Source organism: Mus caroli, unplaced genomic scaffold, assembly GCF_978045245.1.
Source record: "Mus caroli unplaced genomic scaffold, Mus_caroli_1 scaffold_14, whole genome shotgun sequence".
NCBI classification, from domain to species: Eukaryota; Metazoa; Chordata; class Mammalia; order Rodentia; family Muridae; genus Mus; species Mus caroli.
This window is the reverse complement of record NW_028227269.1, coordinates 113,084,036-113,096,350: the sequence shown is the minus strand read 5'-3', so window position 1 is coordinate 113,096,350 and position 12,315 is coordinate 113,084,036. Positions and strand designations below refer to the sequence as shown.

Below are 12,315 nucleotides of genomic sequence, written 5' to 3'. Positions count from 1 at the left end.
TGGTTAAGGAGTGGTTTCCTGTCCTAGTTACAGCTTCCTCCTCTATCTCTAGCAGATACTCAAAGATTGCCCTGATTTTGTAAGCAAGGCACATGTCAGGTTAGTATCCTCTTTCTGTTTTTAGTCAGCAATAAACCCATGTGCTGGAGGAAGCAGGCAGTACTTTCATTGTACAAGAGTGTGAGGAATTTTTTTCTTTGTTCTTTTAAAGAAATCTTTATTAGGAGTCTTGCTCCAGTTCTGGAGAGGAACTCTTCTGTCAGCCAGGGTGAGGGCGAATGCGAGAGATTCAGAGTGCCCCTTCCCTGGCAATATATTCTCAGGTGTTTGCATAACTCCCAGGTGAAGCCCTGAGCTAGACAGTCTGGCTGTCTAACTGCCCAGGTCTGTGTGGGAGACAGAGGGGCCAACTCTGGAGTGCTGGAAATTCCTGGGCTCCTCAGGCTATCTCAGGCTCAGACCTCAGCACTTCACATTTCCTCTTGTATGCAATTCAGTGAGGGAGGGAGAGGCAAAGCATTCTCCTCTCATGCTGCCACCAGCAGCTCCAGGCACATAGGACCTGCTTTTCTCACCTCCAGCATTCTCCCTTAATTCCTGCTCAACTGTGGGGAGAGGAAACTTGTGGAGTTATTCTCCAGTAGAAAGACAAGGCATCAAGTGGAGGAATGGGTAGCCATCCCACAGTAAAAAAATTGCAGCCCAGACTTGTTCCTGTCTAGAAGAAGTGCATGGAAACGAATCAGAACAGCCTGAATGAAAGGAAGTTCAGTGACTGGCCCAAATTGGGATGAAGCACAAGGGGAGGCTCCAAGGCCTGATAGTATTGCTGATGCTATCCTGTGCTTACAGACAGGAGCCTAGCATGGCTGTCCTCTGAGAGGGTCAAGGAGCAGCTGAAAGAGTCAGATGCAGATATTTTCACCCAACCAATGGAGAGAAACCAGTGACCCCTGTGATTGAAGTAAGGAAAGCCTGAGAGAAGATGAGGAGGGTGACCCTATAGGAAGACAAGGAAACTCAACTGTCTTGGACCCCTGAGATCTCTTGGATACTGGACTATAAGCCAGGTAGCATGAACAATCCTATATGAGGCCCCTGACATCTACACAGCGGAGGAATTCCTGGTCTGGGCTCCGTGAGAGAAGATACACCTAACCCTTGAGAGACTTGTGGCAAAAGGGAGTAGGAAGATCTGGTGGGGTGGCGGTGGGGTAGGGGTGTAGTGAAGTGGCACATCCTCTTGGAGACAGGGGAAGAGGAATGGGATGGGGAATGTTTGGAGGGTGAAATGGTAGGGGAATAGTGACTGGAATGTAAAACAAAACAAAACAAAACAAAACAAAGGACTAAAGAATAATAAAGAAAAGGAAAAAAAGCCATTCAGTAAAATTTTTGAGTGAGATGCTTCAAATTTTTCAAAATATTGTCTAGTTTTTAAAAACCTTATTGGCAGGGCTGGTGAGATGGCTCAGTGGGTAAGAGCACCCGACTGCTCTTCCAAAGGTCTGGAGTTCAAATCCCAGCAACCACATGGTGGCTCACAGCCATCCTTAAAGAGATCTAACTCCCTCTTCTAGAGTATCTGAAGACAGCTACAGTGTACTTACATATAATAAGTAAATAAATAAATAAATAAATCTTTAAATAAAACCCTTATTGGCAGGATGCTCAACATCTATATTTATATAACATTGCTCAAAGAAATTTAACGAATACATAAAAAAATTCTAAACACTTGTCCTCACACATTCAAACTGAGATCCAGAACTACTCCACTCACATCTGAAAACCCTTACATTTATGATTCAGGAAAAGGAGTATTAGTGAATTTGTTCCACATATTCCTGTGTTGGGGTGAGCTTTTTGTGCACTGTGTAAAGATTATATTGGTAGAGATTTCCTGCCCCACCAGAGAGTTGTGTTCCTTCTGGTTTCCACCTCGGTTGGGAGCAGAGACTTGGCTCTGGATCTGTACCCACACAGTTGCAGCTAGACTTCCCGGATATTCTGACAAACCCTGGAGCACAAGTGAGAACCCATACACGGCCCCATTACACTGTGTATAGGGAATCCTGAGACCTTTGGACACAGATTCCCTTCCCAGCCAGAGACCAAAGCACATTCTGGTTTCTACCTCTTCTGGGAGCACAACATAGACACTGGATCCCTACCTACACAGCACACATCGCTGGTTCAGCCTGACCCTCCAGGTGTTCTGACACATCCAGAATGATAGGATCACATCTCACAGGAAGAACAGGCTCCAGTCACAGACAGGGAGGTCAGATAACACCAGAGATAACCAGATGGCAAGATGCAAGCATAAGAACATAAGCAACATTCTGATTGGTGTGAGGTGGAATCTCAGCGTTGTTTTGATTTGCATTTCCCGGATGATCAAGGATGCTAAATATTTTTTTCAGGTGCTTTTCAGCCATTCGGTATTCCTCAGTTGAGAATTCTCTGTTTAACTTTGTACCCCATTTTTTAATAGGGTTATTTGATTTTCTGGAGTCTAGCTTTTTGAGTTTTTTTGTATATATTGCATATTAGTCCCCTATCAGATTTAGGATTGGTAAAGTTCCTTTCCCAATATTGGTGGCCTTTTTGTCTTATTGACAGTGTCTTTTGCCTTACAGAAGCTTTGCAATTTTATGAGGCATATACCCAGAAAATGTTCCAACTTGTAATAATGACACATGCTCCACTATGTTCGTAGCAGCCTTATTTATAATAGCCAGAAGCTGCAAAGAACCCAGATGTCCCTCAGCAGAGGAATGAATACAGAAAATGTGGTACATTTACACAATGGAATACTACTCAGCTATTAAAAACAATGAATTTATGAAATTCTTAGGCAAATGGATGGATCTGGAAGATATCATCCTGAGTGAGGTAAACTAATCACAAAAGAACACACATGATATGCAGTCTCTGTATCTCATTTTTAAATTGCTTTATTTATTTTTTGGAGTTTAACACCTTGAGTTCTTTACACATATTATATATTAGCCCTCTTTTAGATTTAATGTTAATGGAGATCTTTTCCCAATCTGTAGATTGGGAATAGATTGTTTTGTCTTATTGACAAGTGTCCTTTGTATCACATAATCTTTTTAGTTAACTTGAGGTACCCTTTTATCAATTGCTGATCTTAGACTCTGTACCATTGACTTTCTTTTCAATAAATTTTCTCCTGTTCCATAGTGTTCAAGGCTATAATCTAACTTCTCTTCTATTAGATTTCCTGTGTCTGGCTTTATGTTGAGGTCCTTGATTCACTTGGAATTGACCTTTGTGCATGGTGATAAATATGTATCAATTTGTATTCTACATGCAGATTGCCAGTTAGACCACTAACATTTCTTGAATTTACTTTTACCCCACTGTATAGTTTTAGCTTCTTTGTCAGAGATCAAGTGTCCATAGGTGTATGGGTTTATTTCTGAATCTGTGACCCTATTTTATTAATTGAACTGTCTGTCTCTTTACCAATACCATTCAATTTCTAGCACAGTTGCTTTGTAATATACATTGAGTTCAAGCATTGTGATTCACCCAGAAGTTCTTTTCTTGTTGAGAATTTTTTGGCTATCCAGTATTAAGTGGTAAGTTTGGAATATACTGATTCGGTTCCCATTGGATCGTATGTGTGCACTCCCCAGGAGCTATCTGGATTCTCAAATAAAAGACAAACACACACACACACACACACACAATGAGAGAGAGAGAGAGAGAGAGAGAGAGAGAGAGAGAGAGAGAGAGAGAGAGACAGAGACAGAGACAGAGACAGAGACAGAGAGACAGAGACAGAGAGAGAGACAGAGAGAGACAGAGACAGAGAGAGAGAGAGAGAGAGAGAGAGAGAGAGAGAGAGAGAGAGAGAGAGAAGTTATTTTTTTCTTTATCGTTTAAGTATTTAACGTTTAAGTATCATTTAAGGTACTGGTCATCCATGATAAATTAATCTATCATTTCTGGTATGTTTTTGTGTTTTTGAATAGTTAAAATATGATTCATGTATGAAAGCTACTAATTAAAACAAATAAAAATGAGTAATAATGGGGAAAGTGGAACACTCACAAGATTTTCTATTCTCTAATATGGCTCATAAGTATGAAAGGAGTTATTGAAGATTTTGTAGTAGTAGAGAAACAGTATGTGGATCTTGTGTTCATTTAACTAAAAGTTTCAATGTTATCCATTCTGAGCACTGCTTTGTTTTGTTTTCTTTGTTTTTTTTTGACACTTTATTATTTATTCACTTTACATCCCAGTCACAGCTCTACCTTCTCCTCCCATTACCTACCTCTCTTCTTCTAATCCCCTTCTCCTCTAAGCAGCGGGGAGGCAAATTTTATGACAAATTTTAAGGGAGCATTAGACATGTGTTATAGAATGAGACAGTCCATTTTTTATTTTAATTTTTTGGGTATGAAAGATTTGTATGTACATGTGGTGACAAGTGGTGGATGTGACGTGTAACTGTTATTGCTCTCCCCTATATATTTTAAGTAATAATTTCTCACTAAGCCTGAGCTCATCAATTTGACTAGAGATCAATTTTTGAATTTGATCAGTTTCTCCTGAGGAGAAAGCTTCAGGGACCATTCTGCTCCTCTGTTTCTGAGTCTAAGACAGCAGACAGATTCTGGGGCATTTGGCTTTAATGTGAGTATTGGGGAACTCAGAAGTTTTTTAAATATGTTTTTTGTTTGTTTTGCTTTTCATTTTTGTGTATTTGTGTAGTTTTCTCGGTAATTAAATGACACATTTGTGTGGGTACTCTTGGATACCAGAAGATGGCAGTGCATCCTTCAAATTTGGAGTCACAGACATTTGGTTGTACACCATCTGATGTGGTTGTTTAGAACTAAATCCAGATCTTCTGGAAGAACAATATTTACTCTTAACTATTGGGCCATTTCTCAAACCCAGTACATGACCTGTTGACATGGGTTCCAGGTGTTAGAATTCAGATCCCATTTTTCTGATCAACCTCACAGTGATCATTTTCAGAGATCAATATAATGTGTGGCAGCAATAGCTAACAGGGATGCCAATGTGGCATCTGGTATCTAAATGATATCTAAACATTACTTAATAGCTGCACAGGACAATAGTTCTCCCTGTAGAAGCTACAGATCATCAAACAAGTGGCCAGATTCAGTTATGTGAAACATCAATTTGAGTAGTTGTTTTGAAGCAGCAAACTATCATCCACACATCTTCACATATTAGTTATTTGCTCTTGGTAATGCTTGTAAGTGTTATTAAATTGAATATTATCAGTTAATCTTCAAAAATTATTTGGAGAAAATATATTTTCTTATTCACAAATGGGCTTTCCTATTGCGGGCATCAAATGCTTCTCTTGACCTGGAGTAATATTTAAGTTATTAATCAAGTGTTTACTTATGAAAAATCACACTTAAATGGCCAAATATGGTAATTCTAAATAGTCTACATCTTTATTTTGCTACATCTTATCAGTTCCTATATTTATGAATTTAATCCAATACATCAAACAGAAATTTTCATGTCTAAAGGAAATGGAAATGCAAATGAAAGCTTAGAGCAGAGCCTGAAGCAAATGCCATCCAGAGACTGTCCCACCTATGGATCCATCCTATCTGCAGTCAGCAAACTCAGACACTATTGCTGATGCCAAGATGTGCTTGCTGCCAGAAGCCTGGGATACCTGACTCTTGAGAGGATCTGCGAGAGCCTCACCAGTACAGATGTTGATGCTCACAGCCAACCATTGGACTGAGCATGGGGACCACAATGGTGGAGACAGAGGAAGAACTAAAGAAGCAGAAATGCTTGCAACTGCATAGGAAGAACAACATTATCAATCAACCATACTCCCCAGAGCTCCCAGAGACTAAACTACCAACGATGTGGGAAGCAGCAAACGCCATTACAAGAGATGTGGGAAGCTGCAAATATCATTACAAGATGGCACTGGCTACCACTGGCCACCACCCATGAATATGGGTAAACAACCAATGTGCGCATGTGCATAAGAGTTTTTTGCCGAGTCACTGCCTGGCCCAAGGCATATTAATGAGGTACTGATAGCATAACCAATCAGGTATGGACACGTCACTCCTAGGCCTATATAAGCAGCGCCATTTCTGGAGCTTGGGGTCTTTGGCCTACGCAGTCCATGCTCTCCCAATAAACGTGTTGCAGAAGGATCCTGTTGTAGCCTGTTGTGGTGTCTTACTTGCTGGAGAGTGGGCGTCCAAGATGTGCTTGCTGCCAGAAGCCTGGAATATCTGACCCCTGAGAGGCTCTGCGAGAGCCTCACCAGTACAGATGTTGATGCTCACAGCTAACCATTGGACTGAGCATGGGGACCACAATGGTGGAGACAGAGGAAGGACTAAAGAAGCACAAATGCTTGCAACTGCATAGGAAGAACAACATTATCAATCAACCATACTCCCCAGAGCTTCCAGAGACTAAACTACCAACCAAAGATTACACATGGAGGGATTCATGGCTCCAGCTGCATGTGCAGCAGAGGATTGATTTTTTTGGCATCAACGGGAGGAGAGGCCTTTGGTTCTGAGGAGACTCAATGTCCCAATGTAGGGGAAGACTAGGACAGTGAGATAGGAGTGGGTGTGTTCCTGGGTGGGTGCAGGACTCCCCCATAGAAGCAGAGGAAATGGGGGATGGAAAAGAGAGGGTTTACAGAGGGGAAATTGGGAAGGGGAATAGCATTTGAAATGTAAATAAATAAAATAACCAATAAAGAAGAAAAACTTAAGCCTATATTGCAGGCCTAAAATAATTGATATCAAAGAAATAGAACTTTCATGGTGTTTTTTAACAATTTGGGATTCCTTCTTGGTTGTATGTCACAACTTTATGAAGTACATAAGTTGCATCTTGTATAATTTTGGACTGCATGAGAATTTCTCTCTGTGGGGAGGTGGACCATGAGAGGAAGCCTCTAAAGTTGAGCTAGGCTTGAAGTCCAGGGGACCCAGAAAGAACAGTTGGAGCTTTGTCTGTTCCTAACACCAGGTCCCTGTCACATAGTCACAGACCCCCTTAAAGAGAGTTGTGGACATCAGTCACATGAGACAGTGGACACAAGCCCCTCCACATGTAGATGATCTCTCCTGTTTACACATTATTATGAATGACAACTGTTAGAGCTTGTTCCTACTGCCACTAGGAAAGCAGATGACTTTAAAAGTGTCATGGATGATAAAGTAGAAACAACTTAAAATCATATGCTGAGAATCAGTCATCATCGTTTTTTAAACAAGAGCCATTTCTCTCTACATCTGAGCCCTACACACACAATAGTTTCAGGGACATGTTACTGGTGAAGTTCGACTAGGCAACTTCAGTGTAAGTGATGGGAAATCTACCTACAGGTGAGCTCATGACAAGCAGGGGGCACAATGGGTTCAAGAATCCCCAGCAAAGAGCTAATGTGGTGGGTGTGGATGGAGACTCTTTATTCTCTGTGGTTTCCTTTCTTTTTAAAAATATTATTTATTTACTTTTACGTATACAAGTACATCGTAGCTGTCTTTAGACACACATCAGATGAGTGCATTAGATACCATTACAGATAGTTGTGATGGATGTGGTTGTTGTGAATTGAACCTATCCTCTGGAAGAGCAGTCAGTACTCTTAACCACTGAGCCATCTCTCTAACCCTGCTGTATTCTTTCTTAACTTACATGTAACTATTGTGATTTACCTGTAATGTTTTTATACTCACTGTGAAGATTCTGTGTTAAACACTTCAAAGATTTGTATTTTCTCATTTTTTAATATATATATATATATATATATATATATATATATATATATACCTTGCCTCCTGAGATCTCTCAGAAACTGAGCAACTATCCAGGCAGCTTACAGGAGCTGATCTGAGTCCCTTGGCACATATTCGGTAGAGGACTGCCTGTTCTGGCCTCAGTGGGAGAAGTGTACCTATCCCTTAAGACATTTGAATTTCCAGGGAGTGGGAAGGTGGTGGTGGAGAACCTTGTTGAAGATATGGGGGAGTAGGAGTAGGATAAGGAAATATGAGAGGGTGTACTGGTAAAGGGACAATGACTAGAAAGTAAAGAAATAATAGTAAGAAAATATAAAATTTATACAATGTATTCTGATCACTGATTTTCCTTAAAAACTTCTGTGAGAAACTTCACCACTCACCTAACTATTCACCCTTTCATTTATTTTTCTATAGAAAGAAGGGAACACATTTAAGAGGGGTTACAAAAATAAAAAAGATAAAACACACACACTCTCAAACCCATAAAATGCAACTCAGTAATCAAGAAATATATTCAAAAGCCAAATACAGCAATCAATGCACATAATAATGAGAGTAAATATATACAAAAACACTGTTGAGTTCATTTTGTATTGGTCTGCGACTGCTAGTCATGAGTCCATCATTAAATGCAATTAATAAGACCAACAATAATCCACTGGAGAAAGCTAATGTTTTCTTTAAACATGAATGCCAATTTTAGAAACTATTTTGGTAAAAGGTGAGAGTCTGTGGCCATGTCCTTCTCTCAACACTGGGTCTTCATTTGGATTGAGTTGCATTTCCTGCCCATGCTGTCACAGTCTCTGTAGATTCACATGTGAATGAGCCTGTTATGCCTGGAAGTCATTTTCTTTTTGAGATGCACTGTAGTAGTTGTAGATAGTGGTGAGAGTCCTGAGAGTGGTTGTATATTATAGAATATTTCATATATTAAAATCTTTATGAAATACAGAAATAACAACTTTACATATGTACAGATTTTTTCATATGTTTATTTTGTATACTGTGTATATTTCTCCTGTCACATATTGACCATCCTATTTTACCTAGGGAATTTCATTAATGCAATATAATTTTTTTGCATAAGTAGTCATATATGACATGAAATATGGAAGAGCTGCTAATGAGAGTCTCATTTAATGTCTGTGATTTTGAGATTGTCATCATTAATACTGTTATCTCTACTTACATTCATTTTTTCCAAAAGTAATTTAAATTTCTTATTTATTTCTGGTCAAGAAATATGTGTATGTGTGTGTGTGTGTGTGCCTATGTAATTTACAATATATATGTAACCATGCCTTACTGATAAAATAATTTTTTACCCACATATAGCTTATTCCTGTAATTTACTGATCATCCTCCTGCAATAATCACTGATAGGTAGAAAATTTTAAAGCACATTTAATTTTAGTCATTTTATTGAGTTTTGAAGCACATAACCTGTTAGAAAGGCAAAAATTAATTACATATATTAGAAAGAAGACTCTAAAGCTATAAAAGTTAGCTGGTTTTTGGAATTTTCCATAATTATGATCAATATCATCATAATCATCTTCTTCATCTTCATCTTCACAAAGTATTATCTGTAAATCAACATGTTAACATATCCCAGAGTGGAGCAACAGACTTAGACCACATATAGATTGAGAGATTCATCCCTGTAGTTACAACCATACCAGCCGTCCAGGCCTCATAGAAAGTGTATTGGATGAATTTCCTCAGGGAGGAATTGGATTCGGACTTGAGCATTCTACTGCCTGACCCATGTGTCTTTTCATTACTTCCTTTCCAAATCTTCTCTAGATGGACGAGGTTCTTATGTTAGAAGTCCTCTGCTTATGAATATGTAAATCACCTGAGTCTATGGCAGTCAATACAGGGATGTCCTCACCCTGAAAACAACCCATGATCAGTGTCCTCTCCACAGTCCCTGAAGACACCGACTCTAACCATGGAATGGATCTGGGTCTTTCTCTTCCTCCTGTCAGGAACTGCAGGTAAGAGGCTTGCCAGTTCCAAATCAGAAGAAGAGAAATGGCCTGGGATATCACTGATATACACTCTGCCTTTCTCTCCACAGGAGTCCACTCACAGCTTGAGCTGCAGCAGTCTGGAGCTGAGTTGGTGAGACCTGGGTCCTCAGTGAAGTTGTCCTGCAAGGATTCTGACTTTGCCTTCATGGCCAGTACTATGCACTGGGTGAAGCAAAGATCTGGACAGGGCCTGGAATTGATAGGATCTTTTACTATGTACAGTGATGCTACTGAGTACAGTGAAAAGTTCAAGGGCAAGGCCACATTGACTGCAAACACATCCTCCAGCACAGCCTACATGGAACTCAGCAGCCTGACATCTGAGGACTCTGCAGTCTATTACTGTGCAAGACACAGTGTTATAACCACATCCTGAGTGTTTCAGAAACCCTGGGGGAGCATTAGGCTGCACTAGCACTGAGATCACAGAAAGACTAACCTTACAATTATTCAGAAATAGTTATTTTGAGTGTCCATTTTTGAACTTCTCGCCATAGTCCTAGAGTGTCTTTGTCATCTTTCTAAAAGGACATCTAGGAATTAAGTGATGCTGAATTAGGATAAAGGTACACTACACTGTACCCTGGCAATCTCTTCACCAGTGACCACCTCCACTGACATGTTTTTTACTCCGCCAACAATCAAAAAGGAAACATATGGTGATGCATGATAAAAACATCACTGGATTCAAGGAGACCAGAACATTCTTTGAAATTGTTGGGAATAATGTACAATGTGAATTAGACGTATAAAATCTACATAACTAACATCTGGGCAAACAAACACTCCTTTCATAGTCTTAAGTACAAAGTAACTTCAGCTGTGTTGTTAAATCAGGCTGTGTGTTCCAGGAGAAGTTTCAGTCTTGTAGAATATGAGAAATAACTACATCAAAATGTAAAGTCAGATAAATATAATTCCTGTAAGTTGGTCAAAATATTACTAAACCACTTTTCATGAAACTCATTTAAAAACACAGTGTATGTACCTGTTAATTTATGTAAGTTTTAAGATTATACATAAGTGTTTGCTAAATATTTTCTTCCTTTCAAGACTCAGTAATCATCCCTACAGTCACTAGCATTTTAGAATGTGGACTTATACTGATATATTAGTAACTGTTATAGTCCATTTCATACCTGTCCCTCAGCTTTGTTATATAGAGTATTTGTGAACACGTGTCTCTGCATTCACATGTGTTTCTTGTGCTTTGTTTTTGGTGACCTTTATTCTGTTTATTTATTTTGTCCTATTCCATTTGTTTGCTTTTCCATTTTATTACTTTTAGATTCTGTTTGTTTTCTAATTAGATAAAGAAACAGAGTTGTGCTAGGAGAAGATCAGGAAGGTGTTGCAGAATGGAAATCATTAACAGGAATATATTGCATGAAAAAATCTATTTTTAATAAAAATAGAAAAAGAATTGTAAAATATCAATAAATAAACAAAGCATTCTGATAATATATCTCCTGTATAAATCTTCTACATGCTCAATTGCCCAGTCTCTAAGTCTCATGCCTTTATTTAAATTGTTCAAAGGATATTCAGAAGCCATGAATAAAAAGATTTAATGATGAGAAATATGTAAAATGAGTAATGTTAAGGGGTAGTGAAATACATAAGTAACATGTTTGGACTTTAGTCCATCCTAATCTCTCTCTCTCTCTCTCTCTCTCTCTCTCTCTCTCTCTCTCTCTCTCTCTCTCTCTCTCTGTATTTTCAGTAATGAATTTTTCTATCATTAATCTCTAAGTGCACAGAATAATTTCTATTAGGATACATTTAATCTCTTGCAGGTGTCCCTGCACATGTAATAGAGGGAAAGAAACAATGTAAAGAGATGAGAATGAACATGTGGTTCAGATTGACTTTGTCTACCTGGATCAGACTTCAGGGAGTCTAATCACAGGCAGTTTGTTCATGTTACTCTTTAACAAAAAATAATTTGGAAAACAGTCTCTAGGCAACAATAATTTCCCTAGTCATTCCAAATGCTTTTACTCAATAAACCTTAAGGTATGACCATATAGAAAAAAATTCATGAAGTTCTTGTGACCATAAGGATAGGTTCTTTTGCTAAAGACTAGTTCTAGTGTGATCTCTAGTCAACAGTGTACAGGTCAGTAGGCCATAAAGTACATATGACACCTCCCTGAAGGATGAGTGGTAAAATAATGATGAAGAGTGTGAGATAATCATTCCTAGGAATTAGGATATGTTCTGTCCATACAGAGAGCAAAAGGATCAACAGGTTGTTAAGAACCTCCACTTTCAGGTTTCTGGATGGAGTGGAGTTATTTGATTTTATCTCCTTCCTTGAGAAGACGTCTCTGCAAGACTAAAATTCCTGGGTTTTTAGTACTTCTCTGTGAGATCAAGGCCCTCATTTCCTCTACAATGTTAATGTCAATATCATCAATAACATTTATAAATATTTGTTGTCATGTGTCAGT

At 38.9% G+C, this 12,315-nt stretch overlaps 1 pseudogene; it reads left to right on the top strand.

The window, feature by feature from the left end:
* The first annotated feature begins 9,863 nt into the window (after nt 1-9,863).
* LOC110306642 (Ig heavy chain V region 186-1 pseudogene) lies at nt 9,864-10,238 on the top strand (annotated as a pseudogene).
* Nucleotides 10,239-12,315: the final 2,077 nt, after the last annotated feature.